The sequence below is a fragment of the Calonectris borealis genome, chromosome 11 (assembly GCF_964195595.1).
Source record: "Calonectris borealis chromosome 11, bCalBor7.hap1.2, whole genome shotgun sequence".
Taxonomy (NCBI): Eukaryota; Metazoa; Chordata; class Aves; order Procellariiformes; family Procellariidae; genus Calonectris; species Calonectris borealis.
In genome coordinates this window covers 24496903-24515657 of record NC_134322.1, presented here as the reverse complement: position 1 = coordinate 24515657, position 18755 = coordinate 24496903, and the positions used below count along the sequence as shown (strand labels likewise).

Genomic DNA, 18755 nt, shown 5'->3' with positions numbered 1-18755 from the left:
GAGGTGCACTGCAAAAGGGCAAGATCAACACTAACAAGTTGCACCAAGGGAAATGCCAGCTGTCTTTGTGGGAGAAGAAGTGACAGGGGGCACCACGGCGCAGCCCTGGAAGAGCTGCCCAAGAGACAGTGACCTCTCCGAACAGTGGCAGTGTTCAGAAGTCGATGGGGCAAGACCCAGAGCTTCCTGAGGTAACTAGGAAGTTTGGTCTGCTGGGAGCGGGAAGTCGTCCCAGAGAACCTCCAGAGGTCCCTACTAACCATCATTATTCTGGGGTGCACTGAGTCTCATGGGCCCTTGATCAGCCGCTGAAAGGCAACGTCCTGGAAGGCAGCAGCAGCATGAAATTCCACAGAAGCACCAGCTGTTTCAGGAATGGTGCTACAATGTGTGGAAATGCCCTTGAAGAAAGCAGCACTTTGGGAGCAATGAGGCTATGAGCTCTGTTATCCCTGGCACGCCTGACACCAGGGCATCGTGTCCACTGAAGTCCACAGCAGGGTGACTCATGTTTGCCTGGAGCTCAGGGTTTTTCCCAACTCTCCCACATCACGATGACTCCCAGGTGCTCTGGGAAAATGTTCCAATGTCCCTTTGTAGTTTGAAATGCATGGAATGGGCCACCCCATCCCTGACCCAGGAAAAAGGGCCGTGAGCTTTTGGCTCCATGCCCTGAGCCTCTCCTCAAAAGCAGGCCATCCAGGCCTCTGGCCTCTGGCATTCTCTTGCTGAGCTAAACAGGTCAATTTGGGTGTGGGTCTCTTTCAGGGAAGGACACGGGCCTTTCTTTGATCACCCTCCTACGCCTCAATTTGCCCTTTTCCAACAGGTTCCCCACTTCCCAAGCTGAGCCCAGAGCCCTGGTTGGAAGAAGTGTGAGGGCCTGTTCAAGTCATCAAGGGACATAGCTATGGAGGTCCCATGGAGAAGTCACTTGAAAGTAGACCTGCCTTACCCTCTGGTCTGCTCTTCATTGTTATGAATCTGCCTTTGTTGCCTGGGCTTATGGACAGAAAAAACAGGCTGTGGCAGAGCCTGATGAGGGTAAGCAAGGTCCTCGTGGCCCTCACTCCTGCCCACAAGGGCCTTCCCACCAGCCCGCAACCATCCGTCTTTGCCATTGAGCTTTTCCACATCCCTGGAGAGGTGCATCTCTTCTCCTGTATGGGATTGTGCAGTCTGGACGTTCTGCCTGAACTTACCTGCTGTCCCCGTGTGTCGACGATGACCCATTGGAGAAGTGTCTCTTAGGGTTAGCTTGAGTGCCTGCACTCAAAGCACTTGAGAGCTGACTTGAGGTTTCCCTCATGGCTGAGTTTCACCGTCACTGGTCACCACACTTGCCGTGAAAAGGACAGTGTGATAAAGGCAATCCGTATGACACAAACCCACTTAAAACCTTCCTTCACACTAGCCTGAGACCTCCGATTTATGGCCTTATGAATCTGGGACCCCGATGAATCGGTTCGATGATAGGAAGCATCATGCTCACCAGGCCCTGATCCTGATAGGGGACTTGAACCACACAGACATCTACTGGCAAAGCGGCAAATGCACTGCAAGCAGCCCAGGAAACTACTGGAGTGTGTTGAGGACAACTTCCTAGTACAGGTGATGGAGAGCCCGACCAGAGGAGAGGCACTGCTGGACCTGTTGTTTACTAGTACGGAAGAACTTATCAGAGAGGTCAAGATTGGAGGTAGCCTGGGCTGCAGCGGTCATGCCCTGGTGGAATTCTCAATCTTGAGGGGTACAGGACAGGTATAAAGTAGAGGCAGGACCCTAAACCTCAGAAAGGCAAACTTTTGGCTGTTTAGGGCGCTGCGCTACTGCGTGGGATCCCTTGGGAAACTGCCCTCAGAGACGAAGGAGCAAATGAGAGCTGGGCGATATTGACAGACATTTTTCTTTAGGGCGCTAGAGCTCTCAAGCCCAACGTGCAAGAAGTCAGGCAGGGGAGGCAGGAGGCCAGCTTGGCTCAGTCAACACCTCTTAGCCAAACTAAAACACAAAACCAAAATGCATAGGCAGTGGAGGCAGGGATACACATCCTAGGGAGATCATAGGGATACGGCCTGGGAATGCAAGGGAGGGATCAGGAAAGCCAAGGCAAAGCTGGAGCTGAACTTGGCTAGGGACATGAAAAATAACAAGGGTTTCTTCAGGTACCTATGACAGCATAGGAACATGAAATAAACTGCATCTCCCCGGATGAGCAGAATGGGAGACCTGGCTACAACCAACATGGAGAAGACAGAGGTACTCAACAAGTTTTTGCCTCGGTCTTCACCGGCAAGTGCTCTAGCCATGCCACCCAACTTACAGAATCCAAAGGCAGGGACTGGGAGAATGAAGTACCGCCCATTATAGGAGAAGGTCAGGTTCGAGACCATCTAAGGAACCTGAATGTGCACACGTCCATGGGACTTGACGAGATGCATCCAAGGGTCCCGAAGGAACTGGCAGCTGAAGTGACTAAGCCGCTATCCATCAAATTTGAAAAGTCGTGGCAACTGGTGAAATTCCCAGTGACTGGAAAAGAGGAAACATAACCCCCATTTTTAAAAAGTGAAAAAAGGAAGACATGGGGAACTGCAGGCTCACCTCTGTGCCCAGCAAGATCATGGAGCGGATCCTCCTGGAAACTATGCTAAGGCACATGAAAAACAGGGAGGTGATTGATGACAGCCAACAGGGCTTCCCTAAGGGAAATTGTGCCTGACAAACTTGGTGGTCTTCTATGATGGGGTTACAACATTGGTGGATAAGGGAAAAGCAACTGACGTCGTCTACCTGGACTTGTGCAAAGCATGTGATACTGTCCCGCACAACATCCTTGTCTCTAAAATGAAGAGACGTGGATTTGACGGGTGAACTACTCGGTGAATAAGGAATTGGCTGGATGGTCCCACTCAAAGAGTTGCAGTCAACAGCTCGATGTCTGGATGGAGACCAGTGACAAGTGGAGTCCCTCAGGGACATTATTATTTAACATCTTTGTCAGGGACATGGACAGTGCGAATTGGCATTGTTTAGCCTAGAGAAGAGAAGGCTCCCGAGATACCTTCAGGAAATATGAGGAGGGAGAGTGTAGTGATAAGACAAGGAGTAATGGCTTTAAACTGAGAGAGGGTAGATTTAGATTAGATATGAGGAAGAAATTCTTTCGTATGAGGGGGGCGAGACACTGGAACAGGTCGTTGAGAGAAGTTGTGGATGCCCCCTCCCTGGTAGTATTCAAAGCCAGGTTGGTTGGGGCTTTGAGCAACCTGAGCCAGTGGAAAGTATCCCTGCCCATGGCACGGGGGTTGGAAGTAGATCATCTTTAAGGTCCCTTCCACCCCAAAACCATTCTATGATTCATTCTGTGATTCTAGATGGTACGAAGTGGGAGCACAACAGTTCTGATGAAAGAGGCAGAGGCTTAATCACCAGGAAGGCCTCAGCAAGCAGCAACTACGAGGTGTTCAGATGTTTCATGAGCAAGGAATGTTTGTGGCCCCACAGGGCTCAGGACACAGCATAAAAGCCTGCGCTGCTCCAGGCCCTGCATCCTCCTCTCTTGCCTCCCTTTCCTCCAGGAACGAGGTAAGCCTGAGTCCGCTCCATCTCTCCCTGTGGGCTGAACTGCTCTCATGGTGGCTACTCAGGTTGATACTTGGGCTGCCTCCGCTTGGCCCCGCAATAGAACTGTTTAAGGGCTGTGACCCCTTTCCCTTTTGGTGGAGGTGGCTGGGGAGAGCTGGGAAGAGGGGCGTTCTTTCAAGCAGAAGGGGATCAATGGGGCTCAGCTGCAGGGAGGTCTGACCACCAGAATTTCTGCCTTAGGCAGATGGTCTCTAAGCAAAGGGCCAAGTACATCAGTGCCATCTCTCCTGGTGGAATCAGCAGCCAGTTAGGCACATCTTTGCTCCCAGTCCTTCAAATCTAGCCTTGAGGTGAGCTGTCACGCCTGTAGTGCGTGTTAGCGAGATCAGGTGCAGGCCCTTTCTGGACATGGAGCTAGAAATGGAGATGAAGGGCAGCAAAGAGTGTCTGTGGAAGCAGAGAGATCTGCGTAAACGATAGACAGGCTGACGTTGGGGTCCGTGTTTCCTCTGTGCTCTGTGTTTCAGCTTTGCCTCCCTCACCGAGAGATGTCTTGCTTCAGACCCTGTCTCCCACGCCCCTGCGGCGCCTCCGGCCCAACCCCACTCGCAAGCAGCTGCAGTGAGCCCTGTGTCGTCCGCTGCGCTGACTCGTCGGTGGCCATCCAGGCCTCCCCGGTGGTGGTGACCCTGCCGGGCCCCATCCTCACCTCTTTCCCTCAGAGCACAGCCGTGGGATCCTCTCTGTCAGCTGCTGTTGGGAGCTCCCTCAGCGCCGGGGGCGTTCCCATCTCTTCTGGGGGCTCCCTTGGTCTGGGGGGCTCAGGGCTGTGTCTGCCTCCTCCCCACTGCAGTCTGAACTGCTGAAGCCGGCGGATCAGCCCCTTTGGAGCAGGAAGGAAGACGGGGACCCTGCAGCAGCAGGAGCGTGGCCACGGCTTGCAGACGGGTTGGGTGACCTCATCCCAGCTGGCAGCAGGGACCTGTGCCCATTACTCCTCGCTGCATGGCAGGCCTTGCTGTGTCTCCTCTGGCTCTGCCTTGCTCTGAGCTCCTCGAGAAAGGGCTCATTCTCTTCTGCTTTGCTGAACATCCCGCTGATGGGAGGTGGGTGCTGGAGTTCGAACGATTCTTGGTGGGCTGGAATTGCTAGCAGGAAACTGGAAAGGCAAACACCTTGCGTGGAGCTTGTTGTTGGGAAATGGGCCATTCTCTGTGCCTCCCTGAACCCTGCAGACGTGTTTCTTGGTCTCTGTCCTGTGCCACTGCATTTCCTCCTTCTCATTAAAGACTTTGTGCAGCATAACTGGAGACTCGTGGTGGTTTGTTCTCGTCCTCCCTCAGTTAGCCACGTGCTCTGCAAGGAAGAGGGAGATCCTGCCCTCTCCCATGGCATCAACTATAACCCCAAGCATGGAGCACTGCTAGTTGTGGGTAGAGCTCCCTTGAAGTGATACCACAGGATCAAAAATAAACAAGCAGGCAAAAGAGGGACAGAAAAGCCTCAGAGAAATGGAGAGAGCAAGAAGCAATGGAGGGAGTGGAAATGAAAGTAATGCCCCACATTTGCTGTTGTCCCACATGGGAAAGGGTTGCCCAGGGAATGTTGTAAGTCTCCATCTTCGGAGATGTCCAACATCCAACCAGACAAGGTGCTCAATAGCCTCCTCTACTTGACTCTGCTTTGAGCCAGACTTGGACTGCATGATCTCCACCTCAGCTGTTGTGTGATTTGCTGAGCCGCCGCTGGATCCCCTCATCCAGGAGCAGCCATCAAGAACAAGGGAGCAGAGAGGGGGCGGGGACCAGTGCTCAGGATAGCTGCAGAGGTGTGGTGGGCACAGGGCAGGAGAAGGGGCGCTGATGTCAGTCCCAGGGCTGGGAGCACAGGAAAGGAAGGATGATCAGAGTGCATTAAACAATTGACTCAACAGCTAGGCTCTTAAGGTGTAAGCATGCTGAGGAAAGCCCTGAGGGAGCCAAAAGGTCAAGGTCCCACTGAGATTTGAACTCAGATCGCTGGATTCAGAGTCCAGAGTGCTCACCATTACACCATGGGACCTCCTAGACACCTGCTGTCTTTCCCCTCTGGCCACCCTCGCTGAGCCCTATGCTCCTGGCTGAGCCTGACAGTCTCTCCATCTCCCTCACCACCACCAAGTGCAGCCTTCCTCTGGGGCCACAGGGCACTCTCTGCTCACTGGGCCTTTCAGGGGACTGGCAGAGCTCTTTGCGCAAGCCTGGGCATGCCCTTTCTTACAAGACCCAGGCTGGTAACCTTGCTTTTGCATAGTTACACCTGGTTAGGAACTTTCCAGCTTAACCTCTTCAACATTGCACCTCACAGAGTGCATTCATGGCCCAGCGATCGGTGGTTCGATGCGAGCACTTTCAGTGTCGGCTGCTGCCTCCCTTCACCCCCATGTTGGACAGCCTGTCAATCTGCCTGGGTAAGTAACTGCCTCTCCTGTTTCCCACCTTGTAGCTCACACTAAGCAGCCCTTAACCAGATATCCTTCCTCTTGGTTGCAGTCCTAGCCGAGCTCCTGACCTTGCTGAATGAGGCGACCAAGAGAGAGGGCAGGGCATGAGGTTCAACACTCCTGCACTCCCGAGGTCTTTCTGGCTGAGGGCAGGTCTTGGCAAGCCAGAGAGACACCTTCACATAGCGGAAGCCCCCTCACCTTCTCTTCTCCAGGCTGAACAAACACAGCTCCTTCAGCGTCTCCCTCAATCACAACGTGCTCCGGCATGCTCTGATACCACCTTGTGCACGTCCCCTCTTCCTCTTCCTGTGTGCACAGGAAGACCTCTTCTGTGGCTCATACTTCCTGACTGCGGTCCTTCTGAAAAATGGCACCAGTGCTCGTGCAACCTGGGGTGGGATTGCATGAGGATGCCTCTGTCCTGTCAGCAGTGTTGGAGAGAAATGCCCCAGAGCCTGCGATGTCCCTGTTGGCCTCTTACTGGTGGGCCTTTACTCCCACCGGCCCCTCTTCCCACTGGTGCTGTCCATGTTTGCTGGTGAAGACCTGCCAGTTCAGGGAAACTTTCTGGGTTGAACCCTGCTGGTCAGCGCTGCATCCTGGATTGGCAGCTAGAGAATGGGCCACTGGGCCCGAAAGAGGGAAGGACGCATCTCAGGAGGTCTCCAGCTTTGGGAGCAGAGGGCAGGGGAGCTCCCTGATGACTAATGAGAGGGAAAAGTTGCCCCAGTCTCCAAAAAAGGCAAAGAAGGACTATCTGGGGAAGCAAGGAAAGGTGATGATAAACTGGAGCAAGTTCTGTGGAGGATCCCTAGGACAGACAGGGGCCAGGGGCTCTGGCCTTGTGAGGAGAGGCTGAGCACCCAAGGCTTGCTTAGCCGGCAGAAGAAAAGGCCTAGCGTGGATCTAATGGGAGCCTCCCCGTGCCTACAAGGAGGTTACTGCAATGGCTGGAGGATGAGAGCCATGGTCAGAAATTTAACAGGCACTTTGTGACCGGTTACACGAACAAAAATGATCATCCTGAGGGTGCCTAGGCATGGGAACAGGGGTCCATGTGAAATGTCTGTCCTCAAGGTATTTCATCACACAAAAGGGCAAAGCAGTGATTAGCTGGTGTGAGCCTGCTTGAAGCAGGAGGATGCACCCTCTGACTCCCTGAAATGCCTTCTGCCCAGAAGGGTTGTTGGAGGCTAAAGTGGAAGCAGGGAGAGAGGATTTTGTGGGTGAACGTTTGAAGAATGTCCAAAGAGACGCATCTGAGGGTGAGAGGCATGCAGAATGTGAGTTTTGTTTTTGTCCACAGGAGCTGGGACATGCAAGAAGACCCGGTCAGCAGGCTGAGCAGATCCCCCAGAGGAGCAAGGAGCCTCCACTGAGGAGAGGGAAGGAGGCCAAGAGAGAGAAGCCATGGAGGAGGCCACCAAGAGAGAAGTGCCTGGCAGGAGTGGGACTCAAACCCACGCTTCCGAGGGAGAGTGCAACCTGAGTGCAGCGCCTTTGCTTTGCCATCCTGACCCATTGCTGGTGTCACTGCTGCTGCCATTCCTCCTCTGCAGCTGCCAGAGCCAGCCCAGCTCAGCCAGCCTCCTCCTGGCACTGCTGCGGGGGGAGCTGCTCCTGGGAGCACCCTTGCCCTGCTCCCACCGAGGGCTGCTGGCAGGTGACCACAGCACCTCCAGGCACTTCAGACCACGTGGAACAGGAATACCCAGCACAGGGGCAGCACACTTCCGATGTGTCTCACAAAGCCCAAGGCAATCCTTCACGGGAGCAACCAAAGGAACCGTCAGCAAGTTACGGCTCTGCACATGCCAACATCTGGTCAAGGGGCTCCAGGCACACGTGTACCTTTCCCATGACTTCCTCCCATTCCCTCCAGAGCCTGAAGAAATGGGAAGACAAACACTGGCTGGGAAGCCTCCAGCTCCTCCAGTGCAGAGCCTGGCCTGCCTCCTGCTCCTCCACTTCCCAGTCTTGCCTCCTTCCCGTTCCTTCAGTTTACAAGTTGGCCTGCTTCCTCCTTCCAGCCCCCTTCACACACCCTACCTCAAGCTGCTGGGGTATGAGTGTTTTTCCATGCGTGTGAGATAAATAGGGTTTGTGGATCCTGGAGGAGCGGAGGCAAGGAGAGGAGAAGGGGACGGAACTGCTGTCTCTCAGCAGCTACAGGAGGTTATGGAAAGGATGGAGACAGACTCTCCTGAGAGCTGCACTGCAAAAAGGCAAGAGGTAACAGTCATAAGATGCAGCAAGTGATCTTGTCACTCACAAGTTGATACAAAGGAAATGTCAGCTGTTTCTTTGGTAAAAGAAGTGACAGGGTGCAAGGTGTAGCCCTGGAAGAGCTGGAGTGAGGCTATGAGCTCTGGTATCCCTGGCACGCCTGAGACCAGGGCACCATGTTCACTGAAGTCCATGGCAGGGTGACTCGTGTGCGCCTGGAGCTCAGGGTTTTTCCCAACTCTTCCACATCACGATGACTCCCAGGTGCTCTGGGAAAATGTTCCAATGTCCCTTTGTAGTTTGAAATGCATGGAATGGGCCACCCCATCCCTGACCCAGGAAAAAGGGCCGTGAGCTTGTGGCTCCCTGCCCTGAGCCTCTCCTCAAAAGCAGGCCATCCAGGCCTCTAGCCTCTGGGGTGACCTTGCTGCGCAAAACAGGTCAATTTGGGTGTGGGTCTCTTTCAGGGAAGGATGCGGGCATTTCTCCTACTCCTCAATGTGCTCTTTTCCAACAGGTTCCCCACTTCCCAAGCTGAGCCCAGAGCCCTGGTTGGAAGAAGCGTGAGGGCCTGGTTAAGTCATCAAGGGACATGGCAATGGAGATCCCATGGAGAAGTCACTTGAAAGAGACCTGCCTGACCCTCTGATCTGCTCTTCCTTGTTACGAATCTGCCTGGGCTCATGGATGGAAAAAACAGGCTGTGGCAGAGCCTGATGAGGATAAGCAAGGCCCTCGTGGCCCTCCCTCCAGCCCACAATGGTCATCCTTGCCATTGAGCTTTGCCTCATCCCTGGAGGGGCGAGTAGCTTCTCCCATACGTGATTGTGCAGTCTGGATGTTCTGCCTAAACTTACTCCACTGTATTCTGCGTGTCAGCAATGACCAATGGGGAGGGATGTCTCTCGGCGTTAGCCTGAGTGTCTGCACTGAAAGCACTTGAGAGTTGACTTGAGGGCAGGGGAGCTCCCTGATGACTGATGAGAGGGAAATATTGCCCTAGTCTCCAAAAAAGGCAAAGAAGGACTATCTGGGGAAGCAAGGAAAGGTGATGATAAACTGGAGCAAGTTCTGCGCAGGATCCCTAGGATAGACAGGGGCCGGGGGCTCTGGCCTTGTGAGGAGAGGCTGAGCACCCAAGGCTTGCTTAGCCGGCAGAAGAAAAGGCCTAGCGTGGATCTAATGGGAGCCTCCCCGTGCCTACAAGGAGATTACTGCCATGGCCGGAGGATGAGAGTCGGTGGTCAGAAATTGAACAGGCACTTTGTGACTGACTACACAAATGTCGTGGTTTAACCCCAGCCGGCAACTAAGCACCACACGGCTGCCCTCTCACTCCCCCCTGGTGGGATGGGGGAGACAATCAGAAGAGTAAATGTGAGAAAACTCGTGGGTTGAGATAAAGACAGTTAAATAAGTAAAGCAAAAGCCACGCATGCAAGCAAAGCAAAACAAGGAATTCATTCACTACTTCCCTTCGGCAGGAAGGTGTTCAGCCATCTCATCTCCAGGAAAGCAGGGCTCCATCACGCGTAACGGCTACGTGGGAAGACAAGATGCCATAACTCCGAATGTCCCCCCTTCTTTCTTCTTCCCCCAGCTCTACATGCTGAGCATGACATCATATGATGTGGAATATCGCTTTGGTCAGTTGGGGTCAGCTGTCCCAGCTGTGTCCCGTCCCACCTTCTTGTGCACCCTCAGCCTACTCGCTGGTGGGGTGGGGTGAGAAGCAGAAACGGCCTTGACTGTGTAAGCCCTGCTCAGCAGTGACTAAAACCTCCCTGTGTTATCAACACTGTTTCCAATACAAATCCAAACCATAGCCCCATACTAGCTACCATGAAGAAAATTAACTCTACCGCAGCCAAAACCAGCAGAACGGACAAAAATGATCACCCTGAGGGTGCCTAAGCATGGGAACAGGGGTCCAGAGAGGCTGTGAAACGTCTGTCCTCAAGGTATTTTATGACCTGAAAGGACAAAGCACTGGTCAGCTGGTGTGAGCCTGCTTGGAGCAGGAGGACGCACTCTCAGACACCCTGAAATGCTTTCCGCCCACCGTTGGAGGGTAAAGTGGAAGCAGGGAGAGAGGATTTTGTGGGTGAGTGTTTGAAGAATATGCAAAGAGCCGCCTTTGAGAGCAAGAGGCATGCAGAATGTGAGTTTTATAGGGGAGAGTGGAAAAGTGGAATTGCCTAGGGAGTCTCCTGTCCACCCACGTTTCTGTTCTAAGTCCCCCTGCTAGTGGTGGCTGGGACATGCAGCAAGGCCTGATCCAGAGTGCCTAGAGGAGCAAGGCAGGGAAAGGGCAGGAAACCAAGAGAGAGGAGCCTGTCAGGAGTGGGACTCGAACCCACGCCTCCCAGGGAGACTGCAACCTGAATGCAGCGCCTTAGACCGCTCGGCCATCCTGACCCTCTGCTGCTGCTGCTAGCGCTGCCTCGGCTGCTGCCGTTCCTCCCCCTGCAGCTGCCAGAGCCAGCCCAGCTCAGCCAGCCTCCTCCTGGCACTGCTGCAGGGGGAGCTGCGCCTGGGAGCACCCTTGCCCACCCCCACCGAGGGCTGCTGGCAGGTGACCACAGCACCTCCAGGCACTTCAGGCCACGTGGAACAGGAGTACCCAGCACAGGGGCAGCACACTTCCGATGTGTCTCGCAAAGCCCGAGGCAATCCTTCACGGGAGCAACCAAAGGAACCGTCAGCAAGTTACGGCTCTGCACCTGCCAACATCCGGTCAAGGGGCTCCAGGCACACGTGTACCTTTCCCATGACTTCCTCCATTCCCTACAGAGCCCCAGGATATGCAAGCCAAGCACTTGGCCGGCAGTGCTGCCTCATGGATGGTTCCTTGGGGCAACAAGGGTGCTTCCTTCTTCCCTGCCTGGGGCCGGGAAGGCTGGGCAAGGAGGTCTCTGCCACACCAACCCCTGGGCGAGCACTGTGCCGGTCTCAAGGAGCCAGTGTGTGGGAAAGGGGCTGGAGAGTCAAGGCGAAAGGACAGGAGATGCGCCAAGTGCTGAGCAACGACTGAGCTCCAGTTGCTGTGGGGAAGAGGCTCACTTACTGCCCATGGTGCAGAGGAAGGAGGGCACAGCTCTCTCTGGGACTTGTTGCTTCATGGATGGCATCTCAGGAGGTCACTAGTCCAAATGCCTGCTCAAAGCAGGGCTAGCCCCAAAGCTAGAGCAGGCTGCTCAGTGCCTGAGCCCCATTGAAACTTGAGTGCGATACGCAGGCATGGAGAATCCCAAAGTTCTCTGGGCACCTGCTCCAGTGCTTCAACACTCCCTGAGAATCTCTGTATGGCCCAAAGCAGCGCCCGCAGTGTGCTTTTGCCAAAGCTGGCCTGGCTGAAAACCAGGCCTGTGTCTGCTGGGTTTGGAGGTGCCCCAAGGCCTGGCCATGAGGCAAGGCTGCAGGGGGAGCCAAGGGGAGTGGCTCGACTGCCCTAAGGGAGCTGAACTTGCTGAGGTGGATGATGTTTTCATACTGCTCTGTGATTGGCTGACAGCCATTTCTTGACCTCATCATACCCACCAACTCTCAGGCAGACCTGTGATTGGCTGTCAGGACCAGCCACCACTACCCGTGTACCCAGAAGCACATCAGGCAAGGAAGCCCCCACTCACTAAATGTGCAAAGAGGCAACTTTTGACAGCGTCATTCCCCATGGGTTCTCATATTGCTTTGTGATTGCCTGACGGCCATTTCTGACACTGTCAAAACCGCATGGTCTCAGTTCTCCCTCTGATGGGCTGTCCTTTTCCTTTGGACCAAGAAGTGTTCGGATATAAAAAGATATACCATGCAGTGCTATCCACTATGGAATGAAGACAAGCACCTAGCGCAAGCAGTGTTCCTGTAGCTGACCCATCACCTGCTGAGCCAGAAGTGACCTCACAGTCAATATCCAAGGGATCTTCTGGTTTCTGGCCCATCAGGTACTCAGGTAGCAGGGAGCTCCCTTGCAGATACCCAAGCCATCTCCCTGCTGCCAGCTCATGGAAGCACTCAGACAAGGAGGACTTCTGGAAGAGGCCACTCCCGATTGTTTTTGAAGGGTCATTGCAATTGAAGTGTTGATCTGCTGGAGGGTAGGAAGGCTGTGCAGAGGGACCTGGACAGGCTGGATCGATGGGCTGAGGCCAATTGTATGAGGTTCACAACAACCCCATGCAACGTTACAGGCTTGGGGAAGAGGGGCTGGAAAGTGCCCAGAGGAAAAGGACCTGGGAGTGCTGGTTGACAGCCAGCTGAACATGAGCCGGCAGTGTGCCCAGGTGGCCAAGAAGGCCAACAGCATCCTGGCTTGTATCAGAAATAGTGTGGCCAGCAGGAGTAGGGCGGTGATCGTGCCCCTGTACTGGGCACTGGTGAGGCCGCACCTCGAATCCTGTGTTCTGTTTTGGGCCCCTCACTACAAGAAGGACATTGAGGTGCTGGAGCGTGTCCAGAGAAGGGCAACGAAGTTGGTGAAGGGTCTGGAGCACAAGTCTGGTGAGGAGCGGCTGAAGGAACTCGAACTCTTTAGGCTGGAGAAGAGGAGGCTGAGGGGAGACCTCATCGCACTCTAAAACTGCCTGAAAGGAGGTTGTAGCGAGGTGGGGGTCATTCTCTTCTCCCAAGTAACAGCGATAGGACGAGAGGAAATGGCCTCAAGTTGCGCCAAGGGACGTTTAGATTGGACATTAGTGTCGTGGTTTAACCTGGCAGGCAGCCAAATACCACGCAGCCACTCACTCACTCCCCCCCACCCCAGCGAGACGGGGAGAGAATCGGAAGGGTAAGAGTGAGAAAAACTTGTGGGTTGACGTAAAGACAGTTTAATAGAACAGAAAAGGGAAAATAATAATGATAATGATAAAATATGCATAATGAATGATGCACAATGCAATTGCTCACCACCCGCGCTGACCGATAACCAAGTAGCGATCGGTACTTCCTGGATCACGCCTACCGTTCATATACTGAGCGTGACGTCACATGGTATGGAATACGCCATTAGCCAGCTGGGCTGGCTGTCCTGATTATGTTCCCTCCCATCTTGTGTACGTAGCTCAGTCAGTAAGCATGGGAGCTGTCCTTGGACTAGGAGGGCACTTAGCAACAACCGAAAACATCAGTGTTATCAACATTCAGCTCATACTAAATCCAAAACATAGCACTAGGAAGAAATTTAACACTATCCCAGCCGAAACCAGGACAATTAGGAAAAATTTCTTTACTGAAAGAGTGGTCAGGCCTTGGAACAGGCTGCCCAGGGAAGTGGTAGAGTCACCATCCCTGGAAGTATTTAAAAGACGTGTAGATGAGGCACTTAGGGACATGGTTTAGTGGGCATAGTGGTGTTGGGTTGACGGTTGGACTCGATGATCTTAGAGGTCTTTTCCAACCTTAATGATTCTACGATTCTATGATTCTATGAAATGTCATGGCCCGGCAAGGGAAGGAGCAACTCATCCTGGAGCTCCATCACAGGTGCTCTCCATGCCACAAACTTCACAGATGGCTCAGTGTTGTGGAGGCAGCTGGAACCAGCTGTGGCTGGCACAGGACAGTCCCTTAGCTCTTCTCACAGAGGCCACCCTGCAGCACCCCTCTCCCCTCCACTACCAACACCTAGCCACATGTAGCCAATACAGCACCCATTGGGAATTCCTGCTTGGTCCTGGCTGGACCTGTGAGCGGGCAAGGCAGCAAACAACCTAGGATGGAGAAAACCCCCAGATGGTCAAGTTGATCACATTGGTGTTTCCCAAAGTAGCACCAGCCTTGTCCTCTTCCAAACCTGCAGAGCCCTGGAGGTCCCCACTTGCAGCTGGGAAGTTGGGATTGAGCTGCCTGATGGGAAGGGAGAAACACCTGTGTCCGCAGGACACCCACTGCCTTGTGGGGGGAGCCCTGTGCTGTGCTCTGCCTGCTGCTCCACACCCACCCGTCTGCCTGGCTGAGGGGCACTTTGGGAGTGCTGGCAAGATCTCAGATCCATGAGGTGTCTTCCCTTCTTTGTTAGCAATGAGGGCCACGTTGCGCAGACTCTCTTTGGAGATGAGCTGCTGTAGTTTCAGGTGTAGGGAAGACAGCTGGTATGGCTGTGCCGCTCGGGGTGTCAGGTGAGATCAGGCTCTTAAGTTCTGCGCAACAACCAACAACAGCGGACCTCTTTTCATGGCTCATACTCAGCACTGGTCCGTTCTCTTCCCGCAACTTACCTACCTTCTCAATGGGAGCAGGATTTCCCATTCACCCAGGAATTTGTGGGGTGGGGGTGGGGGGTGGGCAAGGACAAGTGCTGTAGGCCAGGGGGTTTTACTGTCTCCCTGGGCACCAGGTACAGTTTGGAGCCGAGTCCCACAGCTGCAGGGTGGTTAATTGCAGGCAGCCCAAAAGAGGACTGCGCCCCGTAGTTGGCAGGATTCGAGCCTGCGCGGGGAAACCCCAATGGATTTCTAGTCCATCGCCTTCACCACTCGGCCACAACTACCTGCTCCAGCCCTCTCTGCCCTGCTCATCACATGCCCTGTGCAATGACACCCGGCTCCCTGGGAGTTTCAGGGCCAGGCTTCACTCGGAGCCCTGCAGTTCAGACCTGCACTGAGCATGACAGGTACCAGGCTTCCAGAGGCCTTTAGGGGCATAACCACAGGGGCTACGGCTGCAGCTCCCAGCACCTTGTCCTCAGCCGGGCATCTGGGTTACCCTGCCACGGCCAGGTGGTTCCACTCCCCAGCTGGTCTTGACTGCTTCCAGGGAAGAAGGGAAGGCAGCTATGTGGAGACAACCAGGGATGATGGCAGTTGTGAGGTGGCCTATTAGACCCCGCTTTGCTTCTCAAATTTATCTGCGGGGGACTCCAAACCTGCTATGAGCACTAGGGTGGGGACATTCCTGCAGGGAAGATGGTGACCTCCAGGCAGCACCTCCAGCCTCTTGGGGACGTAGGGTGGTGTCAACCCTTGAACAAAGACCACGACTGCCTGCAGGTTGTTGGTGTGTAGAGGGAATGGCTTGTAAGAGTGAGAGAGATCTATGGAAAGGGCGTAGCCTGGCTGAGGAGAAGTGTGGAGGGTGAAAGGGAGAATAAATGAGAGGTATGGAAGACTTAAAAGGAGACAGGAGAGCGCTTGTTTTGGTGGAATAGGTATGTCCTGAACTTTTTTCCAGCACTGGCAAGCATTGTCCAATTCCTGAGTATAAAGCAGAATATTGAACGATCCACAAAAGCAAATATTTCCATTATTAGGTGAAAGTAGCCCTTATTGCCTTTTGGCTCTGGAGCAGGAATATTTGGAAAATGGCATTGAGTGGTTGCTATGGAGGTGGTGCATCTGGCAGTGCCTGTCTGCATGCAGAGCAAGGGTGGGAGGTGTTTGCAGTCGAGAGGGTGAGCATGAGGAGCGGCTTGAGGAAGTGTGTGTGCGGGGGGCTCGAAGGAGGAGGCCGGTCAGTCTGTGAAGTGGAGCAGCAGGAGGCAGCCAGGCTCTGATCTGGAGGAGCAGGAGGCAGCACTGCCCACGGGTGCGTTGGCGGAATAGTGATGAGCGTAGCAGCCTTCCAAGCAGTTGACCCGGCTTCGATTCCTGGCCAATGCTGACAAATGTCTCATCAACCTGGCTCCAGGGTGGGTGTCTTACATGTTCTGCAGCCAGGCTCTTCTGTTCAAACAATGCCCAGGTTTCCCCTGGGCTTTCGGGCCAGTCCCCTTACCTCCCCGCAGCCTTGAGACCAACTGAGACCAGTGCTTTCTGCCTGCTGGGAGGCCACCAGGCTTGACTGTTCACTGCGGTGCTGGTACAGGAGCCAGGAGAGAGGCATTTTTGTCCAGGAACTGCTGGTGCTGCTAGCTGCACCTGGCAGGAAAAGCATGTGCTGTGGCAGGGTCCAAAAGAAGATCAGCAGTGCCTAGGTGGTCGTCAAGGGACACACTGAGGCCAGGTATGCAATTTGGGGGGGCGGTGGGAGGAGGCCTGTTCTTTATGTAATGGCTCAAAGGCCTGTCTGTCTGAGCTGAAGTCACCCTGGAGACGCTGACCTACCCTGTGGAGGCTCCAGCATTGCAGAGCCATCCGGAAGTTTACTGGAACTGGATGGAACGCTGTTGCTGGTAACTAAGACCTGAGACGCCCTCATTCCTCTTGAAGCTTATGGCCTGATGGCCAAAGGAAACACAAGGAGCCTCTCATAACTAGACTCTCTACCTCAAGGGGGTGAAGCTTCTCGAGTCTCTGATTCCAGGGTTGCTTAAAGAAAAAAGCAACGTTCTTTGCTGTGCTGACAGTCAAAACTGATTCTGGGCTGGGGGGTTGTACGAAAAGTTTGTGTTAGCACAGTATTTACAGACTCCCACTCTGTCAATAGCAGTGCTACAAGTTGTTGGAGTTACCAAGAGGGGGATAGTGATTGGGCATGCTCTGTTCCTACTGCAATGCCCACCCTAACCCCATCATGCAGTCACACTGGCTACGTCCAGAGCTGAAAACCAGCGCTTTCCTCCTTTCCACTCCATACCCATCCCCTGGACTTTATTCCCACAACACCAATGAAAGAGAGAAGTGCCAGGACTGTTTTTCATATGAAGTTTCTGAAGAACATTTGAGAAGACTGAGAAGTAGATTCAAAAGGTCTGAATTAACATTCACATCTGAACAATTGGCTGAAACACCTTCCCCCTGGAAACTGGTTCCCATCTCTGACAACCCTCACAGTAAAACAGGGTTAGTGTGTGTGACGTTTCTGGTATTTCCACCTCTGTCCATTGCTTCTTGACCTCCCACTGGGCACCACTGGCAAGAGGATGGCTCTCTCTCCTTTAATCCACCTGCCTATTCTCCAGCACTCTCAGCCTTCCCTTCCCCAGGCTAACCAACCCCAGCTCTCCCAGCCTGTCCTCATATGACAGATGAGCCAAGTCCTTAATCACCTCAGTGTCCCTTTGGCAGGGCTGACAGATCCCCTAGCAGTGCAGAACTGGGAATCAGCCACACAATGACACTGGTGGAGTCCCTATAAGGGCACTTGGCATGCAGACATGGAGGTGTCCCGCAGAGGAAGTGCACTTTGCAGAAGGCTTTCCACTTGGTGCCGGGAACAGATTGCACCAAGAGAGAAAACAGAAGCAAGAGCAGTCAGTCAGGGGAAGACGTGCACCTGCCGCAACGTTCATGGACCTGGAGCAGCACTGACTGCTGAGAGGTTTTGGTGGTGCAGCATTGAGGAGAGTCATGCATCATCTGGAAGACCAAACAACGACACTGGACTTAGCCTTGTGCTTGCCTGCATGCTTGCATGGCAGATGCCTCGGCTTACTGCTGAGCAGCTTAGGTGCTTTTTTCCTCCAAAACAACTGGGAGTAGCAAGGTGCATCACCAAAAGGAAAGGAGGCATAAACCTGAGATTCAGGCTCAGAAAGGCAACTGAATGGTTCTGAAGGCATCCTCCACAACTCAGCTGAGCCCACGTGTTGTCATCTCAGCCCACTTCATAAGCCTGCTTCTGTCCTCTGCCAGGGGGTACTCAAGACAGGCAGTGAAAAGTCACTGCTTCCTGAGCATACATCCAAGCCGCGCTGGGTACACTGCCAGAAGAAATGAGATAACCTCTTGAATGCTCTCAGCGACAGGTCTCAAGGCTGACCCTGAGATACATCATAGGGTTGTGATCACAAGGCTACAGACTCCATTTCCTCGAGGCTTTTTGGTCTTTCTCTTCCCTGTTGGCTTATTTTTGGTGCTGTGGTATCAGTTCAGGGAGCTCCATCCACAACTGGTGGTAAGCTCAGGGGAGAAGGCAGTTGCTCTTCCTTGCAGAGCAGGTGGCTAACTGAGGGAGGAGGAGAACAAACCACCACGAGTCTCCAGCTGTGCTGCACAAAGTCTTTAATGAGAAGGAGGAAATGCACTGGCACAGGACAGAGACCAAGAAACATGTCTGCAGGGTTCAGGGAGGCACAGAGAATGGCCCATTTCCCAAGAACAAGCCCCATGCAAAGCGCTTGCCTTTTCCCATTCTGTTCTACCTGCTGGCATTCCCAGCCCACCAAGAGCAGTCCCGAACTCCAGCACCCTCCCCCCAACAGCAGGACATTCAGCAAAGCAGAAGAGAATGAGCCCTTTCTCGAGGAGCTCAGAGCAAAGCAGAGCCAGAGGAGACACAGCAAGGCCTGCCATGCAGCGAGGAGCAGTGGGCACAGGTCCCTGCTGCCAGCTGGGATGAGGACACCCAGCCCGTCTGCAAGCCGTGGCCACGCTCCTGCTGCTGCAGGGTCCCCGTCTTCCTTCCTGCTCCAAAGGGGCTGATCCGCCGGCTTCAGCAGTTCAGACTGCAGTGGGGAGGAGGCAGACACAGCCCTGAGCCCCCCAGACCAAGGGAGCCCCCAGAAGAGATGGGAACCCCCCCAGTGCTGAGGGAGCTCCCAACAGCAGCTGACAGAGAGGATCCCACGGCTGTGCTCTGA

The 18755-nt window shown here is 54.0% G+C and overlaps 3 non-coding genes across 3 annotated transcripts; all 3 read right to left on the bottom strand.

Annotated features, from left to right (window-relative positions):
- Positions 1 to 5577: 5577 nt before the first annotated feature.
- TRNAQ-CUG (transfer RNA glutamine (anticodon CUG)) lies at positions 5578 to 5649 on the bottom strand. The gene has a single exon. It is a non-coding gene; the product is annotated as a tRNA-Gln (tRNA).
- Positions 5650 to 10634: 4985 nt separating this feature from the next.
- TRNAL-CAG (transfer RNA leucine (anticodon CAG)) lies at positions 10635 to 10717 on the bottom strand. The gene has a single exon. It is a non-coding gene; the product is annotated as a tRNA-Leu (tRNA).
- A 3987-nt stretch (positions 10718 to 14704) lies between these two features.
- On the bottom strand, positions 14705 to 14786 carry TRNAS-AGA (transfer RNA serine (anticodon AGA)). Its single transcript has one exon. It is a non-coding gene; the product is annotated as a tRNA-Ser (tRNA).
- Positions 14787 to 18755: the final 3969 nt, after the last annotated feature.